This window comes from Heterodontus francisci, chromosome 37 (assembly GCF_036365525.1).
Source record: "Heterodontus francisci isolate sHetFra1 chromosome 37, sHetFra1.hap1, whole genome shotgun sequence".
NCBI classification, from domain to species: Eukaryota; Metazoa; Chordata; class Chondrichthyes; order Heterodontiformes; family Heterodontidae; genus Heterodontus; species Heterodontus francisci.
In genome coordinates, this window is record NC_090407.1 from 5,367,578 (window position 1) to 5,388,473 (window position 20,896).

Sequence of the window (20,896 nt, forward strand, 5' to 3'; positions counted from 1 at the left end):
GGATGTTGATGGTGGGAGACTTGGTGACGGTAAATCCATTGACTGGCAATGGGAAGTTAGGTTCCCATTTGTTGAATATGGTCATTGTCTGGCACTTATATGGTGCGAATATTACTTGCCGCTTATTAGCCAAAGCCTGAATATTGTCCAGGACTTGCAGGAACCGCCAGTGGAGCTGAACACTGGGGAGGATCAAGAGAAAGCAAAGGAACAAATGTATGACAGAGATTTGAGCTACAATGGATATCTGCTACTGTACAAAACCACCCTGGGGACCAGCGAGGCAGAGTTTTCAGACATTCTGGACTGATATGGGAACTCGATCTATTCAAAAAATCTCTCAATTTGGTGCCCACAGCCATTCAGGTGGCTATCACCTGAGCAAGCGTACTGCGTTTGACTTGAACATGTGGTCAGAGATTGTGAAACTGATTGTTCTGTTGTTAAAAATTGTCTTAATATTACAATCAGATAATGGTATGTGACTGCAATCTTACACAGAAGGCCCAGGATCCACTCGCCAGTCTTAGCTGGCATTCATGACAGCTTTCTCTCCCCTGCTGTGAGAGATCAAACAACTCTCACCCAAGCAGCTAGATGGAGCATTTTGGATGACGCAGAACAGAGCAACAAGGAGTTCTACCTTATGCAATGAAAGCTTGCTTGATGTGTCATCTTGGCTTATTTGATAGCATTCTTATCTCTAGACCTGAAGGTTGTGAGTTCAAGACCCATTCCACAGAATCTAGGTTGATTCTCCGGTATGGAACTGAGGGAGGCTGCATTGTTGGAGGTTATCTTCCTTAGGTTGAAGTGTTAAACCAATGTGCTGCCTATCTGCTCAGGTGGATGTTTAAGACATTATTATTCAAAGAAGGAATAAAAATAGAATTTGCTGGAAACACTCAGCAAGCCAGGGAGCATTTGTGGAGAGAGAAGCAGAGTTAACGTTTTGGATTGATGACCATAATCAGAGTTGGGGTTTAGTTCCAGCCCTTCCTGCTTCCAATTCACATTTCCAGTATCTACAGTATCTTGCTATTCTTATTCAAGGAAGAGCAGGGAATACTCTGGTGTCTCTGTACACTGACACGACCAAACAAAAATAGAGCAATGGCAAACATTGCTGTTTATGAGACATGGTGAAGCACTTTGAGATTTCCAAAATGAAAAAAATGCCAGTATTCCTACAACCATAGCTCTACAAACATGGAGAAGCCCACGTCTAAAACTGTCCTTCCATCTTTACTGAAGACTAGCTTCTTGGCAAGGAAGCTGAGAATGGAACTGGACATAATAGAGTTGAAAATAAAGTCACACACAAGACAAATGTGGTGGAGAGCAGAACCAGAGGCCTTAAATATGATAGATACTACTAAATCAAATATGAAATTAAGGAGAAACATCTTCACCCAGAGGGTGGTTAAAAAGTGGAACTCACTACTACAAGGAGTAGTTGAGCTGAATAAATAGATGCATTTAAGAGGAGGCTGTATAAGTGCATGAGGGAGAAAGGAATAAAAAATGTGCTGATGGGTGAGATGAAGAAGGGTGAAGGGAGGCATGTGTGGAATATAAACACCAGCATGGACCAGTTGGGCCGAATGGCCTGTTTCTGTGCTGTAAAATTTATGAAGGTGACTGCAGCTTCAGGCATGTTTCTATTCTGGTTCATCAAACAAAGACTAACTGAACACAGGCAACTGTTACTCACAAATGAAAAGCATTATCTGTGATGTTCATTCACAAACTTTTTTTGAACAAATGGTACTTTTAACTCTAAATTGTGAATAAGATTTTTAGGAACAGTTGGAGTTTGCATTACACAGAATGATGGTGCAGTGTGTGTTGAATATGGTTTCACTGAATGAACCCTCACTGTTTATCATGTGGGGACTTGCTAAACTCAGATCAGTTAAAGGAAGCAAAATCAGAATGCACATCAACTTGGAATACCATTGGCCAAATCCTAGTGACTACTTACTGGCACAGATAGTGGAATAGATAATTGTGTGAAGCTTCTAGTTTTTGGATAATGGGAAGATATATACGTGAGTATGTGGGGCAGAGCCTACAGACAGGGGGGGGGGGGGAAATGTGAAAAATGAAAAGATATAAAAAAAGATCTTTGATTGTTCTGAAAAACAGGTAGTGCAGGCAAACTAGAATATCCTGCATGAGGAATCATGCCTTGTAAGTGCATCCAATATGAGTGAAGGTACAGAATATCTGTAACGATACTGTGTGTGTGTCTGTGATGGTGCAGTGTGTGTACATACGTACTAGGAGCAGGAATAGGCTGCTCTGCCATTCTATAAGATCATGGATGATCTGTTTGTGGACTCAACTTCACTTTCCTGCCTACCTCTGATACCTTTTGACTCCCTTGTTTGTCAAGAATTTATCTACCTCTGCCTTAACAGCATTCAATGACCCTGCCTCCACCACTCTTCGGGGACGGGTTCCACAGACTCACGATACTCTCAGAGAGAAAAATTCCTCCTCATCTCTGTCTTAAATGGGAGACCCCATATTTTTAAACTGTCCCCCCTAGCTTTAGTCTTTCCCACAAGGGGAAACATCCTTTCAACATCCACCCTGTCAAGTCCCCTCAGGATCTTATATATTTCGATAAGATCACCTCTCATCCTTCTAAACTCCAATGAATACAGACCCAACCTGTCCAACCTTCCCTCGTAAAATAACCCTTTCATCCCAGGAATCAGTCGAGTGAACCCTCTCTGAACTGCTTTCAATGCAATTATATCCTTCCTTAAGTATGGAGACCAAAACTGCACACATTACTCTAGATATGGTCTCACCAATGCCCTGTATAAATGTAGCAAAATATCTCCACTTTTATATTCCATTCCCCTTGCAATAAATGACAGCCTTGCATTTGCCTTCTTAATCACTTGCTATACCTGCATACTAACTTTTTGTATTTCGTGTACTAGGACACCCAGATCCCTCTGTATCTCAGAGTTCTGCAGTCTCTCTTCATTTCAATAAAATTGTGTGTGCGTGTGTGCGTGTGTGCATCTGTGGTACTGTGTGTGTGTAATGGTACAGTGTGTATGTATGTGTGTGATGGTACTCAGTGTGTGTATGGTCTGTATGATGGTGCAGTGTGTGTGCGCGTGATGGTGCAGTGTGTGTGTGTGTGTGTGCGAGATGGTGCAGTGTGTGTGTGTGTGCGCGAGATGGTGCAGTGTGTGTGTGTGCGCGAGATGGTGCAGTGTGTGTGTGTGTGAGTAATGGTGCAGTGTGTGTGTGCGAGATGGTGCAGTGTGTGTGTGTGCGCGAGTTGGTGCAGTGTGTGTGATGGCGCTGTGTGTGTGATGGTGCAGTGTGTCTGTGAGTGTGCAGTCTGTGTGTGTGTGTGTGAGTGTGCAGTCTGTGTGTGTGTGATGGTGCTGTGTGAGTGTGTGTGAGTGAGATGGTGCTCTGTGTGTGTGTGTATGTGTGTGTGTGAGAGTGCAGTCTGTGTGTGTGTGTGCGAGATGGTGCAGTCTGTGTGTGTGCGAGATGGTACAGAGTGTGTGTGTGTGTGTGAGATGGTGCAGTGTGTGTGTGTGTGATGGTGCAGTGTGTGTGTGTGATGGTGCAGTGTGTGTGTGAGTGTGATGGTGCAGTGTGTGTGTGATGGTGCAGTCTGTGTGTGTGTGTGTGTGTGTGTGTGCGCGAGATGGTGCAGTGTGTGTGTGTGTGATGGTGCTGTGTGTGTGCGAGATGGTACAGTGTGTGTGTGATGGTGCTGTGTGTGTGTGTGATGGTGCTGTGTGTGTGTGATGGTGCAGTGTGTCTGTGAGTGTGCAGTCTGTGTGTGTGTGAGTGTGCAGTCTGTGTGTGTGTGATGGTGCAGTGTGTCTGTGAGTGTGCAGTCTGTGTGTGTGTGTGTGTGTGAGTGTGCAGTCTGTGTGTGTGTGATGGTGCTGTGTGAGTGTGTGTGTGTGAGTGAGATGGTGCTCTGTGTGTGTGTATGTGTGTGTGTGAGAGTGCAGTCTGTGTGTGTGTGTGCGAGATGGTACAGTGTGTGTGTGTGTGTGTGTGTGTGTGTGTGTGTGTGTGTGTGTGTGTGATGGTGCTGTGTGTGTGTGAGATGGTGCAGTGTGTGTGTGAGATGGTGCAGTGTGTGTGTGAGATGGTGCAGTGTGTGTGTGTGATGGTGCAGTGTGTGTGTGTGATGGTGCAGTGTGTGTGTGAGTGTGCAGTCTGTGTGTGTGTGTGATGGTGCAGTGTGTGTGTGAGTGTGCAGTCTGTGTGTGTGTGTGATGGTGCAGTGTGTGTGTGAGTGTGCAGTCTGTGTGTGTGCGCGCGAGATGGTGCTGTGTGTGTGTGAGATGGTACAGTGTGTGTGTGATGGTGCTGTGTGTGTGCGAGATGGTGCAGTGTGTGTGTGTGTGTATGTGCACGCGCGAGATGGTGCAGTGAATGTGTGTGTGATGGTGCAGCGTGTGTGTGTGTGATGGTACAGTGTGTGTGTGTGTCTGTCTGATGGTACAGTGTGTGTCTGTGTGTGCGCGCGATGGTGCAGTGTGTGTGTTTGTGTGACATGGTGCAGTGTGTGTGTGTGATGGTGCAATGTGTGTGTGTGTGTGTGAACAAGATGGTGCAGTGTGTGTGTGTGTGAACAAGATGGTGCAGTGTGTGTGTATGTGTGTGCGCGATGGTGCAATGTGTGTGTGGTGGTGCAGTGTGTGTGTGATGGTGCAGTGTGTGTGTGTGTCTGTCTGGTACAGTGTGTGCGTGTGTGTGTGTGCGTGTGTGTGTGTGATGGTGCTGTGTGTGTGTGTGTGTGTGATGGTGCAATGTATGTGTGATGATGCAGTGTGTGTGTGTGTGTGTGTGATGGTGGAGTGTGTGTGTGATGGTGCAGTGTGTGTGTGCGTGATGGTGCGGTGTGTGTGTGTGTGTGATGGTACAGTGTGTGTGTGTGTGATGGTGCAGTGTGTGTGTGTGTGATGGTGCAGTGTGTGTGTGTGTGATGGTGCGGTGTGTGTGTGTGATGGTGCGGTGTGTGTGTGTGATGGTGGAGTGTGTGTGTGATGGTACAGTGTGTGTGTGTGATGGTGGAGTGTGTGTGTGATGGTGGAGTGTGTGTGTGATGGTACAGTGTGTGTGTGTGATGGTACAGTGTGTGTGTGTGATGGTGGAGTGTGTGTGTGATGGTACAGTGTGTGTGTGTGATGGTGGAGTGTGTGTGTGATGGGGTGGAGTGTGTGTGTGATGGTACAGTGTGTGTGTGTGATGGTGGAGTGTGTGTGTGATGGTGCATTGTGTGTGTGATGGTGCAGTGTGTGTGTGCGTGATGGTACAGTGTGTGTGCGTGATGGTGGAGTGTGTGTGTGATGGTGCATTGTGTGCGTGATGGTGCAGTGTGTGTGTGCGTGATGGTACAGTGTGTGTGTGTGATGGTGGAGTGTGTGTGTGATGGTGGAGTGTGTGTGTGATGGTGCATTGTGTGTGTGATGGTGCATTGTGTGTGTGATGGTACATTGTGTGCGTGATGGTGCAGTGTGTGTGTGTGATGGTGCATTGTGTGCGTGATGGTGCAGTGTGTGTGTGCGTGATGGTACAGTGTGTGTGTGTGATGGTGGAGTGTGTGTGTGTGATGGTGGAGTGTGTGTGTGATGGTGCATTGTGTGTGTGATGGTGCATTGTGTGTGTGATGGTGCATTGTGTGTGTGATGGTACATTGTGTGCGTGATGGTGCAGTGTGTGTGTGCGTGATGGTGCGGTGTGTGTGTGATGGTACAGTGTATGTGTGATGGTGCAGTGTGTTTGTGTGTGTCTGTGTGTGAGATGGTGCGGTGTGTGTGTGTGATGGTGCGGTGTGTGTGATGGTGGAGTGTGTGTGTGATGGTGGAGTGTGTGTGTGATGGTACATTGTGTGTGTGATGGTGCATTGTGTGTGTGATGGTGCAATGTGTGTGTGTGATGGTGGAGTGTGTGTGTGATGGTGGAGTGTGTGTGTGATGGTGCAATGTGTGTGTGTGATGGTACATTGTGTGTGTGATGGTGCAGTGTGTGTGTGTGTGATGGTGCGGTGTGTGTGTGTGTGTGATGGTACAGTGTATGTGTGATGGTGCAGTGTGTGTGTGTGTGTGTCTGTGTGTGAGATGGTGCGGTGTGTGTGCGTGTGATGGTGCGGTGTGTGTGTGTGTGATGGTACGGTGTGTGAGTGTGTGTGTGATGGTGCGGTGTGTGAGTGTGTGTAAGTGTGATGGTGCAGTGTGTGTGTGTGTGTGATGGTACATTGTGTGTGTGTGATGGTGCAATGTGTGTGTGATGGTACAAATGTGTGTGTGTGATGGTACAGTGTGTGTGTGATGGTACAGTGTGTGTGTGATGGTACAGTGTGTGTGTGTCCGCGTGCGCGAGATGGTGCAGTGTGTGTGTGATGGTGCAGTGTGTGCGCGCGCGAGATGGTGCAGTGTGTGCGCGCGCGAGATGGTGCAGTGTGTGCGCGCGCGAGATGGTGCAGTGTGTGCGCGCGCGAGATGGTGCAGTGTGTGCGCGCGCGAGATGGTGCTGTGTGTGTGTAATGGTGCTGTGTGTGTGTGTGGGAGATGGTGCAGTCTGTGTGTGTGTGTGTGATGGTGCTGTGTGTGTGTGTGCGAGATGGTGCAGTATGTGTGTGTGTGCACGCGTGAGATGGTGCAGTGAATGTGTGTGTGTGTGTGAGATGGTGCAGAGTGTGTGTGTGTGATGGTGCAATGTGTGTGTGTGTGTGTGTGTGTGTGTCTGTCTGTCTGATGGTACAGTGTGTGTCTGTGTGTGCGCGTGATGGTGCAGTGTGTGTGTGTGCGAGATGGTGCAGTGTGTGTGTGTGATGGTGCTGTGTGTGTGTGTGTGTGTGTGTGTGTGTGTGTGTGAACAAGATGGTGCAGTGTGTGTGTGTGTGTGATGGTGCAATGTGTGTGTGTGATGGTGGAGTGTGTCTGTGATGGTGCAATGTGTGTGTGTGATGGTGGAGTGTGTGCACGATGGTGCAGTGTGTGTGTGCGATGGTGCAGTGTGTGTGTGTGATGGTGGAGTGTGTGTGTGATGGTGCAGTGTGTGTGTGTGATGGTGGAGTGTGTCTGTGATGGTACATTGTGTGTGCGATGGTGCAGTGTGTGTGCGATGGTGCAGTGTGTGTGCGATGGTGCAGTGTGTGTGTGTGATGGTGCAGTGTGTGTGTGATGGTGCAATGTGTGTGTGTGATGGTATATTGTGTGTGTGATGGTGCAGTGTGTGTGTGTAATGGTGCAGTGTGTGTGTGTGATGGTGCGGTGTGTGTGTGTGTGTGTGTGAGATGGTGCAGTGTGTGTGTGTGAGATGGTACAGTGTGTGTGAGATGGTACAGTGTGTGTGTGATGGTGCAATGTGTGTGTGGTGGTACATTGTGTGTGTGATGGTGCAGTGTGTGTGTGTGCGATGGTACAGTGTGTGTGTGTGAGATGGTACAGTGTGTGTGTGTTGGTGCAGTGTGTGTGTGTGTGATGGTACAGTGTGTGTGTGTGAGATGGTACAGTGTGTGTGTGATGGTGCAATGTGTGTGTGGTGGTACATTGTGTGTGTGATGGTACAGTGTGTGTGTGTGAGATGGTACAGTGTGTGTGTGTTGGTGCAGTGTGTGTGTGTGTGATGGTACAGTGTGTGTGTGTGCGATGGTACAGTGTGTGTGTGATGGTGCAATGTGTGTGTGGTGGTACATTGTGTGTGTGATGGTACAGTGTGTGTGTGTGAGATGGTACAGTGTGTGTGTGTTGGTACAGTGTGTGTGTGTGTGATGGTACAGTGTGTGTGTGTGAGATGGTACAGTGTGTGTGTGATGGTGCAATGTGTGTGTGGTGGTACATTGTGTGTGTGATGGTGCAGTGTGTGTGTGTGCGATGGTACAGTGTGTGTGTGATGGTGCAATGTGTGTGTGATGGTGCAGTGTGTGTTTGATGGTACAGTGTGTGTGTCTGTGAGATAGTGCAGTGTGTGTTAAAGGAAATGAAACTAAATTTTCACCCTTCAAATTCCCAAACTCTATCAAGAAAATGGAAAATATGTTGCATCAGTTCTCTGCTGGGCCTCCTGTGGTGCAGCCTGCTTTTCCTCAGGGGAGCAACCTGCACAGAATGGGAACATGTGTGGCCTCATTGTCCAGATGTAACATGTATACAAAATGCAACATATAAATATGTCTATATTTGCATGTTGACATATGGGTGCCTATATACCAAGACTGTAACTATTGGGATGATCTATGAAATACTTTCCACATAAATGGAGCATTTACTGCACTGTATGAAAATATAGGTTCAACTTTAATTATGCAAATCAAATCCAAAACAAACATTACCACATCCCAGTCTGTTCCTGCCTGAGTCAGTGGAGGCTTTGCTAGTCATTGTTATGTACCCAGTTATTTTGTGTCTGTTCTGAACTATTGTATATAAATGGGGGTCTGTCAGTTGATTGCAGATGCTGGAAGGACTCACCGAGTTTGCAAGTCATTCTCTCTCCCTCTGAACCGATCGGTGGTACACGGAAGGAGGGCAGAAGAAAGCTGATTTGTCAAGGAGATTCATTTCCTTGGTGTTCTATGATAGAAAAGCATTCCAGTGCCTACAGGATTAATTACATTGTCTCTTTTTATTTACTTTTAAGCTCACTTTCATGTATTTGCACTTTTCTATTTATTTTCTTCCAAGTTATTTCCTCCTGGACAGTGTCGTTCACTCAGGGAGGTGAAGATGACCAGGAATGTTTTCTACCATCATTGCTGCTGGTCTGTCATGAACTGACCTGAGGCAAACTCATCCGGCCCCAGGTCTCTGTGAGCTTTCCCCTCAGCAGGAGATGAAGAGTCCTGGTATCATGAGCTATTTCACAGAGTACCCCAACTGAGCACAGATTTGTGTCATCAGCAGTGGCAGGGATCCCAGTCCTGGGATACATGCCAGTGGCATGATTGTCAAGGTTCACTCGCTTTGGGTTAACCTGCTTTAACCCATCTCACTCCTGAAAAGAAAGTTCTGTATCAGTAAGTGGGTTTTTGATCATAAATATTATTCCTAATATTACAACAGTGATTACATTTCAGAAGTACTTTGTTGGCTGTAAAGCTCTCTGGGACATGAAAGGCGTTAGAGAAATGCAAGTCTTGCTTTCTTACTAATAATTCACTGATGTTGAAAGTTCTGACCATTAAGTTAGGGTACCAGCCGGTCTGTAACTGTCAAAGAAATTTCTTTTATAAGTTGCACCTAATTATAGGATTACGATGAGAATAGAGCTGGCGGTATTTGGTGTCTGGGATGTCTGTCCTGAGTAGCAGAAAGATAATGGCACGTCAAATAACACCCACCACCTAGTGACAAACCATCTTTGGACAAGCACCACAATTATTTGAAGTAACTCTCCAGCATGACACCCAGCGGTCAAGCTGCCCAAGGACAAAGAGCCCAGTTGAAGAAAACACTTGACCAATGTGAGCAGAAGATAACCAACTCCAACCAAAATTAAACCTGGGCATCAAGAAGGGAAAATATTCCGTGCCAGTGTGCCCCCTCGCTAAATTATATCTTGCATCTTGTTAACTTATGTTTGACACAAGGGAAATGTGTAATCTGTGGTGCAGTGAAGGGCCATGAGGCTGATGCTGAGTGTTAGAGGACTGAGTTATGAGGGTAAGTGAGAAAAAGTTGGTCTCTTTTGCCTTGACAGGAGGTGAACGAGACTGGACCGTATAGAGATATATTAGAGTCCAAACGGAACAGAAAAGGTGAATCAATATTTCAAGTTAAACCATAACTGCAGGACAAGGGGCATAGGTATAAATTAATAAAAGGCAAGTTCAAGGCTGATCTCAGGAAGCACTTCTTGCTGCAGTGAGAGATCAATACCTGGAATGGTCTTCTGGGTAGAGTAATGGATGCCTAAACTCCAAAGTCATTTAAAGGCAATGAGATGTAATGTGGAGGTTTTTTATAGAACAATGAGCTGAATGGATCAACAACAGCCTCCCCTCCTGTCCCCACCACATCTGTACTTACTTTATAGATCTGCATATTTGAAGGAAAAAAGAGCTTATATTTACTCCATGTTTATTTCCATATCAGCTATTCAGTATCGCTTCCTTCACAAGCTGCATTCACTAAGATCACAGGATCATCATCCTTTCACATACATGCACTCAGGCTCAAGGGGCTGGATGGCCTACTCCTGTTCCTATCTTCCTATGTTCCTATGAATGTCCTCTATCCCTTTGTCCATTGTGAGTTGCTCATCCCATGTGGGATCTATCCCAGCAGCTCCCCAGCACAGAGAGTGCATAAAGCAGTGCAGGTTTGCTCCTGCTGGATTTATGCACTAGATCGTACACCAACGTGTGTAAAAGCGCACATCATAACACAGCTCCTGACTTTTGTTTTAGCTCTTAAAGGTCCACTATCTCACCTATATAACAAAAAGAATCTATTTCTCCATGTTGCTGTAATTGCATTTCAGAAATTCAATCTAAACTGACCGCTAATATTTAAATGTTAAATGTTAAAAGCTGGCTTCTGTTTTGCAAAATCTCAGATTTCACAGAAATTTTCACTGTCGAACTCCGGGCAAGGACCCAGCCATTAACTCCAGCATTGGCTGCATTTTTTTAATAAGGAAAACCTTTTATTTCTGCACGAGATTCTGTTTATATTAAAGTTGTGTTTAAATTCGAACAGCTTTGTTACTGAACTTTTAAAATATTTAATTGCAGTTTTTTTTCAAGTTGTCAGACAGTAATTATTATCTTTAGATGTTTCCAACCCCTCACAGAATAGGTTCTTTTTCATACATCAGCAATGTAGACAGACCCAACTCCTGACAGTTCCATCAGACCCATTTAACAATCATTCAGAGTTTGCCTAGCTGTGGTAGAGGAGCCGAAAGGGTCTCCTTCCCTTAATTTTAAAATGTTTTTCTTGTTCAAATCTATGATAATAGTCCATTATACAAACAAATTAAAACTGAAAATCCAAGAAGGAAATCCAGAAAACTATTCTGGCGGCATTATGTTGTCAGATGAGATTGACCGTGCTGAGCCTATTGGTTGAAGAGAAAAGCCACGTAAAACCAAATTATCACTTGGAAGCAGCAGAAACCAAAACTTTGTAAAACATTATAACAGGGCAATTTGGGATGTGGCTGACACTGGCAAGGCCACATTTATTGCCCATTCCCAGGTCCCTGAGAGCTTTATGTGAACTATGTAGCGCTGGATTGAAGCTGCTGGGCCAAATTGGGTAGACATTGTAGGTGCCCTTCCCTGATGGACAGAAATGAACCAGTTGGGTTTTTATGATAATCCAGCTGCTTTCATGATTATTTTCTCTGATGCTGGCCTCCAAACTATCAGATTTTTAATGAATTCAATTTTCCATCTTGCTATGTGAATGCAAATGAGATTTGAAACCTTTGGATTGGTATTCATAGCCAAAAGCATTAGACTTCGATACGCTGTTACGCAGTTCAGGTGTAATATCTGCCTGCACAAGTCGTACGCACAAACCCCTTAAAAGCAATTATTCTTGACTGGCATCCTGACTACATCACACTGCTGGAGCCAATCTCAGCTAGGCAGCAACAGGTCTTGATTGCCCATGGACAGGAGGTTATGGTGGCCCAAAATTCGTAGGAACATAGGAACAAGAGGAGGCCATTCAGCCCCTCGAGCCTGTTCCACTGCCGTCATGTGACATCATGGCTGACCTAACTCCATGTAAGTCCCTCATTGAACAAAATGTCTCTTTTTCTATGTAATTAACACCCTGCTAATGAAATCTGTAATGTGATCTGTGAGAATGTGACTTAATTAGTGGGTGGTTCATTTCAGAGAAAGTCAGACGTTTGCTTGTTTTTCATTAAAAGGGGAATTTGAACCTCTGGACATACACAGCTCAGACATTCATTTTACAGTTTTGTAAAACGGACAATGTCATTGAAACTCAATGAGAAGTTGAGGAAGGATGAAGGAAGTGAATTCAAACACCCTGAAGAAGTTGCACTGAAGACACAAATAAGTTGTCACTTTTTGCAAATTCCAGTCTTGCACTAAGTCAGAACTTTGGATGGATGAGCTTGTGAACTCACCAAGGTGTGTGTGTGTGTGTGAGTGTGTAAAGCATATCCTTTTAACATCACAAATTTAAAAAAATCCTTTTACTGTCCAGTTTTCAACTTCAAAAGTGACTGAGCAGTCACCCGTAAAACAGGCCTATCCATTTTCAATCTGGATGAATGACCATCCCTGTACAGGAATTGCGGAGAAACAGAAAGCATCATCTGTTCATCCACAGTACACCAAAATCTCCTCTTCACCAACATTAACTATGCAGCATTCCCCACTGTGACACTCAGTGATATATATTACAACCTCTAACACAACACCTAATTTATGAAGCACTAAGACAAACTGTGTAAAACATTCCCTTTATAACTGCCCTTTCTTATAGATCCTTTTTGTATCAGCATTATACAGAGACTCTACTGTAGAGATAATTATAGAGACAATAAATATATATAATACAAATATTGACTGCAGTTTAGAATTACAGTAGTAAATTGTGGAACTGTGGATCACACAAGTTATTAAAGGGGTGTTATATCAGGATGTAATATGCATTATTGCACATTCTGGGTCAGTTATGCAGCCCGAGAGGCGATGATTTACCAGCTGGAGCTGAAACATTGCAGTCAATATTTGTTTTATTTTACAGTTGGAGTAAATTTATTTTATAAATTTTATGAGCATTAATTTAAAATCCTTGTCCTTCAGCTGCTTGTAGGGCCTCGGCCTAGCCTATCTCTACAATTTCCTTCAGCATTAGATTCCCTTCTCCACCCATTGGTCCTCGAACTCTGGCCTTTTATGAATTGTTTGGTGCCTTTGCCCCGCCAGAGGTGGCAGCTCTTTCAGTCACCTTCACTCTGTGGAACACCTTCTGTAAAACCCTGCTCCTTTTCACTTCTCTACTCACCTTTGAGAATGCACTCAAAACCCAGTTTTCAGACAAAGTTTTTGGTAAGCTCTCTCTCCATGGTTTCCACTCTTCTATTTCTGTTGCTTTGTGCTTCATAACATTTCTACTTTGAAGCCACAATGTAAATGTTTGTCGTTGTCATAAACAGCACAGTGGTGCAGTGGTTAGCACCGCAGCCTCACAGCTCCAGGGACCCGGGTTCGATTCTGTGCGGAGTTTGCAAGTTCTCCCTGTGACCGTGTGGGCTTTCGCCGGGTGCTCCGGTTTCTTCCCACAGCCAAAGACTTGCAGGTTGATAGGTAAATTGGCCATTGTAATTTGCCCCTAGTGTAGGTAGGTGGTAGGGAATATGGGATTACTGCAGGGTTAGTATAAATGGGTGGTTGTTGGTCAGCACCGACTCAGTGGGCTGAAGGGCCTGTTTCAGTGCTGCATCTATAAATTTAAAAAAAAAAATTTAGCTACATGATTTAATTGGGAGACGCCATGCACATTATTGATGTCATTAGGAGAGGTCCTGCACTGTATGATGTCATTAGGAGAGGTCCTGCACTGTATGTCACTGGGATAGTGTACAGATAGACCATGTGCTTTGAGATGTCACTGAGACACAGTCTGTATCTGGTTACACCATTTGAAAGCAGCTATGTAAGCCAATGACAAATCTATTGATGATCAATCTATGACCAAGGAAAATTGTTAAATATTTGAAAAAGAAAAACATTACTTGGTATATGAGGATATGTGGATAGATGTTTCAGCAAGTCGACAGCAGTATGATGGACTGAATAGTCTCCTTCAGTGATATAAAATTCTGTGATTCTATGAAAACATAACAAGTGAGTTTGAATATTCTAATGTGAGTGAAACTGTTCTTAACTCTTTATGTACAAGATAAAATGCAAGAAGTCAATAGCAAACAAAATATCAGACATAATGCTTTATTCTTGTCACAGCGTTTGTAACATATACACATGGAGGGATATACACGAAGAGATATACACATGTATGGATAGATATATACACATGCAATCACATTTTCAAAGTTTGAGGACTGCAGATTGTCTAAACTCCTTTGTAATCAGAGGAAATTGTGATCTTCAAAATAGTGAAGTTAAAGAGAAGCTATACTGTGTAGGTTGAATGTTTAATAGTTATAAAGAGGCTGTGTACACTAACAAACAAGATGACATCCTCTTCATGCTTCTAGAATTTTAGCTACCTGTAGGTATTTTCAAATGGTTACCAGCCCAAACAAGCTGTTTGTTTTCCAAAAATTCTTGTGGCTAAAGCGGGTTATGCAATTCAGAGTATTTTTGTTGAAACTTGGCGAGTTTTACCACTGTATTGTTTGCAAGGCAGGATGATTATGACTTTTCACTCATTTGATGCCAAGCTGATAACAAAAAGCAAATTTATCCAGCCAGTTCCAGAGTTCACCGAATCTGATGTTAATACCTTTTTAAATGGATAAAGAATATTTCACAATATCGGCACAGTGTCCTCACCACGTATCAGACACCAGGGCTAGTCACACGGAAGAGAGTCAGTCATGGCTCTGGCTGCATTTAATGGGACTGTCAAGGCCTCAATAAGCCAGGTTAACCCTTTCCAGCACAATCCCACTGAACATTGTGATCAATAGGCCAAAAGTGGCATTTCATTCTGACCAAAACAAATAAAAATCCAATTAATGCTCAGGTCAAAGTTACTTTGAGGAAAGGGCTCATTTCATCCAGAATCTCAGGCTGGTATTCCAGAAATTTCCTTTGTAAATATTCCGATACAACAATATCGCATTGAGTGTTGATTTCAGTGTATTGACACACATGCAACACTGCTCCAAGTCATAACTGTTGCTCACCCCTTGCTATTTGGACTGCAGTAGATGATATCACAGATCCCTCATGTTACAAATGGCCTAAACAGTTCCTGAATGACCTCACGTGTTTCACACTAAAGCTCTCAGCCATCTCCATGTGTATATTTGTACATACACTGTGACAAGAATAAAGCATTATGTCTGATATTTTGTTTGCTATTGACTTCTTGCATTTTATCTTGTACATAAGGAGTTAAGAACTGCTTCACTCACATTAGAATGTTCAAACTCATTTTGTTATATTTTCATAGAATCACAGTATTTTATATCATTGAAGGAGACCATTCAGTCCATCAGACCTCTATCGATTTGCTGAAACACCTATCCACATATCCTCATATACCAAATAATATTATTCTTTTTCAAATGTTTAACAATTTTCCTTGGTCATAGATACCAGGTGATGGCTGAGAGATGCCCTTGAAACATGCTCCTTACATGCATGGCTTTTATTGGACCCTCAGACTGTAAATCCTCTAATGCGACCGTCAAACTGGCCTGACAATGCTATCAGCACTTAGTGAACTGCTACCCTGGGCTTCTGGAACTCCATGTTGTTAACAAATGTCAGTGATTTTTTTTGCTGTGCTCCCAGTTTATTGCAAATATACACAGGGAAGGATTAGAACAGAATCATCAGACCTGCCTATCTTGTCAATGGTATAATCTGGCTCACTATTTACCCACCACCTAGCCACACAATCTCTTGAGAGAGGCAAAAAATACAGAGAAAATAACCTGTGGCTCATTCAGAGAAAACTGCGAGATTCCTCTCCAACTGCCTGAGGCAAACGAGCATGCAGTAGGAGACTGCAGTTGGCCACGACTCATCACAATCTCACAACTGAACTCCTAGAGCCGTAACTGTCCTTCTGTCGTGGGTACTTGTCAAGATCCCTTTTTAAAAGGGCAGTCCCAACCTCATATCCATCACATGGCTCAGCCGTTTACTCCAGAGGGCATTGACTCTCTGGCAAAAGAAATTATTCCTGGCATCTGACCTATCAATCTTATAGACATGGCCTCTAGTCTTGCCATCCACAGCTATTTTAACTAATTACCCCAAGTATATGGGTTCTGAAGTATCTGCTGGATACAAAACCTAGTGGTCCTAAATAAGTAGATTCTCCTTTGCATTATTCCTTTTATTCTGAGAACGTCTAGGAAATGGATCCCCCTTTTTGGATTTGGATTTCATGTGGGACATGGTCTACCTTTATCAGCCACGTCTGCTCTTGACTAAAGTGTGTAGCGAGGAAAGACTAACAGTAAATTGCATTAAAAATGTTACGTAAGTCTAATATTTCCATCCATGTTCCTTGTCAATTTCAAACCCAGTTTTAGGAACTAAGAGTTGATCAGCAATCTGTCTTCAAGGTTGACGTGGAACCTTGGAGTACCAGGAGATAAATTACTGTAAGTAGATGTAAATAACTTTTAAATATGCGCTCAGAATGAAATAAACACAAAAATTCAAAGGGGACCAATGTACTTTAATTTTTATGCATTTTTCAATGCAATCTAGAAACAGTGTAGAGAAAACGGATACCGGCTGCAACTTTAACAATCTTGTTGATTTAGCGAGAAATGTATAAAAATGTGCAGGGCTGCAAATTTCATAATCCTGAGACAAAGCAGAACATGCCAGGCTCATTGCAATATTGGTGATTAAGTAAAGCAATAATAAATGGCCTAATCAAATAGTATGTTGAGGTATACTTAAAGATCGTGAGCTGCATAGTTTTATAAAAAGAGGAAACATAGTATTAAATCAGTATGATATGTTATGGCATGAAAATGTTTTGCATTGCATTTTTTGAGCATGACTTCACGTAGACACTAAAACAAACACACCCATTCCACAGGTAGATAATAAGGCATAAACAACAGAAAAACACAAAACAGGAGGAATTTCTCTTGCTGCTTATTGGACTTTCAGTTTGAACAGGAAATGGACTTGTATTGTTTAAAATAAAGAGAAAGAAACACTTTACGGTCTTTGACCAACATTTACTTAAATGGCTGTAAATTTAGTCAGTTTGAGGTGGAATTGCGTGATTAAAGTTCAATAGATTGTTTGTCCAGAAACTGCCAGTAATTTTTTTTGTGGGATAAAGTTTGTCATGCTAATTGTCAGAGACAATAACCATATGAATCACATTAAAAAAGGGTGTGTCTCCGTAATGAGGTGCCTTTGCCATGACAACCTCCACCTTTCTCATTATGTAGAAGTTAAACCAATACTTTTGTGACTGCTTATTAAATATTTTACAATCCATGTTGCAAGCTATATTAATTAGAGAACTGGTTTATGCAACATTTTTTCCTTCATTTTAGCTCTCTTGGTACCATTTTATGATCTCAAAGTCAACAATTCTGTGACTTGTTGATAGGGGCTAAGAAAAGCAAAGCCATTTCCTCATATGATGGACTTTGACTCACAAATAAGGCAAATACCTCACAAACTGCTCAGAGTGCATTTTTTACAATCTTCTTGTTTGTTCTAAAGAAAATAGAAAATTCCTTTGAACTAATGTGCTGCAGCTTGATTTGAGAGATAAAAGGAATGGGATATCATCAGAACAAAGTTGATGTGATCTCTTGTCTGGTGCAATATTCGTCCCATCTTATAAAATTCCAGTTTTTTATTGAGCTTGGACCATTGTAGAGCTCTGCCAGATCTGAGTGGACTAACTCAGCCATTAATCCCATCATTGACTCCACGTTGACAAGGAAAACCTGTACTTTTTGCACCAAATTTTGTTTACAATAAAGCTGTGCTTGAACTTTATTTGTTTTGTTATGCTGCCTGTAAAAATATTATTTTGAAGCTGTCAGAATGTAATCTTTTTAACTTACCATGAAATTGTGTTTTCCAGTTTCACTCCTCCTTTGAATGGGGTTCTTGCTTTCACACATGGACAATGCAGGAGAATCTAACCTCTGTCAATACTATCAAGGCTAATCTGTGATTATTCAAAAATCACCTTGGCTTTTGGTGGAATAAAGCCAGAGAGTCTTCCTTCGTGTAGGAACAGTACTCTGTTGTGCACCATCCCAAACAGTGGCTCTGTTCAAAACTGTTCATTAGTGCGAAGCAAATGCAAATGGCTGGCAGCCCTGGGAATCAAACTAGCGCATGGCCCACAGGTCAACCAACCTGCCCAAGCTAATTGTTTAATTTCTAAATGACAATAATTCAGCAGTATTTGTCTAAATGATGGAAAGACTGGGTTTCTGAGAACCTGGAGGGTAATATTTGATAGTGCTTGACTGCCAGTGTGAACTAGACGCAGGGAATTGTCCCTGTGATGGAACAGGTTGGTGCAAGGCCCAATTTTGAGTGTGCCTCGGGCCGCATTTATATTAGGCTGTTGATCTGCAGGCACCTGCTTGCGCATCTCCGAGCAGCTGACCAGGCAAGTGGGGGCAAATTGCAGGTCCCCTTATGTAGGTCCTGGGGGGAGGGGAGTGGTGATCAAGGAGGATGTGGGGAAAATCAACAGGACACCTCGATTTGCAGAGGATCCCTATTTGCATATGCAAGGGCCTAACAGCTGTTCTTGGTTTGAGCCCAAGACACCAATCTTCAGCTGTTACCAATGGGGCACAGAATGTGCAGGTGCGCACCACTTGCCAATTTGGATGCTTAGGTGCCCTTTTGAAGCCTGAAAAATGGGGTGTGGAATCAAAACATTTCTAAGCCTTAGTGTCCTTTTTATCTGCTAGTCTCTGTATTGTATCTGTATTTATCTGCTAGTCTCTGTATTGTGCCCAACGTGATGATGTAAAATATGGGAAGTTGCTGTTTATGGAACTCAGTCAGTTTAACTGTAAGACTATCATTTAGACATATATCATTTTCTTACATAACCAGAGGGCACAGAGACTGAGTTGTCTCACACTTCAGCCCAATTTTTATTTGATGGCCCTTTGTGCTGAGGAGGAATTTCACAAAGTTTTATTTTCTTGAAAAGTTTGTTTGCAGTCATTCACCTCAAGTTGGTGCCTGAAAATATTAACCTTACAAACTCTCAGAACATTTGTATGAAATTATTTTGTTTACTGTTTTTAGAGATGTTAACCTGTTTATTATTTAACACAGGTTAGTATTTGCACTAAAATTTTGAACAAGTTAAACGAGTAGAACACATTAAGCATTCTTACAGCAAAACTGCATTTAAGCAGCGTACTTCATGGATTTACATTCCTGTATCATTTAACATGTATTATTTTCTACGGCATATGAGTATCTGCTGTTTAACCCCATCATCTTCACTTCTCTGCATACTACTTGATATAACATTAAATTCCTGTCTAAATTTAACTTTTTTTTACAAGTTAGGGAAAGTCCATTAATGTGCAAAGCTGTACGTGGCTTGTCAGAAGGAGCAGACTTTGTGGTTGAATGGTTTTCTCTCATTTCATACATTCTTGTGTTCTTATTCTAATTGCAACATCTTAATAAAATAATGGAATTGAAGGTATATCAGTGGGTGTTTGTGGCTGCCTCAGACTCCAGAGAGTCTGTGCAGATTTAACCAAACTTAAGAATTGTACACTGGGTGCGGCTATTATTATGGATTACACTGTTCTTTATGCAAATGATTAGAATGTGGAGGCCAATAATCCTCAGCCATTGATTCCTTTTTACACCAATAACCTAGTTAGAGTGCAGTAAAATTTGCCATTTCGAACAAGCCTGCAGGGTGTGTCTGTCAGTGTAAGAGGTTAGCGCACCATTAAGTGAAACAGGTTCCTGAGCCAGTAGTCCACATGTTTCTCTGAAACATGGAAAGCAATTTCACCAGCCACTATTCAGTTGCTGCCTTCAATGTCAGTATTTCCTAGAATGCCCAGTGTCAACTTACACAGAATACTGAGACCAATTCTATATCACTGTTTATGGTCAGTTCAAAAACCCATCATTGCCCAGGATTTCAGGAAGTTTCATTGGGAACACTTGGCTGATTTTGGCCTGATTGAGAAAGGAGCTTGACACCAACCTGGAAGGAGCAGGAGGAGTAGGGAATTTGAAGGGATTTGGTAACTAGAGGAAGATGTGGACGGTTACAGCATATTTGGACTTTTGGGTTATTTCTTAATTCTTTTCTTTTATGGTAAACACATATTCTGTAGGGGGGATTGTGGAGGCAATTAATTCTGTAAGGACAACCAACCCTTGTCATTCCTGGTTAAGCCAACAGCTCAATTATTTGCTTAGCTTGGACCTGTTGATAGAGATACTAACGAGGCATATTTGGAATAATTAATGGGTTTGAAATTTCAGTTTTCCTGTCAAAATGGCTCCTCTTTGATATTTCCCACTCTCAGCCCACCAGCAGATGACTCAAGCTGTGTAGTTCTTTGTGGGATGGAGTATGGTGACAATATGAGTGGTTTGCATCTATCATTACATAGGAAATACCAGTGATGAATAATTTCAGCTGATATCTAAATGACTCTAGATGGGAATCAGCTGTCAGATTTCAAGCATCTGAATTTCCTTCAAATGCAAATATTGTAGCAAAACGATTCTGGCAAACACCAGGCAGACATAACTGCTGTCATCCATCACTATCAGTCTGATAACATTACAGAGATCTAACCTACCCAACCTTTTCCGTTCTTTATTTTTTTTAACCAATAAAAGAATTACAGATCTCAGCAAGTTGTTCATCTAATTCGAAGCAAAGGTTAGAGTAGATTCTCAATATGCACAAGTCATATCACTTTAGTTTGACACTGCATCCACCTGAGGGTTCAAGAATGTTTTATTTTATGATATTCCCTGGTTTAGTTTGTTGTACGCCCCTCGCAGCCAACAGTCAAACGTACAAATGTTCTCTTTTACTTGGGGTTGGGGGAACAACAGGATGCCCTAGAAATGTATCAGAAGTGTTTCCCTCTCCCTCACTCCCCTTCCCGAAGCACATCGCTGTGGCTTGTGCATTGGTCAATGACCAGTGCATGCCTCTAAATGGCTGCAGTATAGCCAATCAGGACAGGA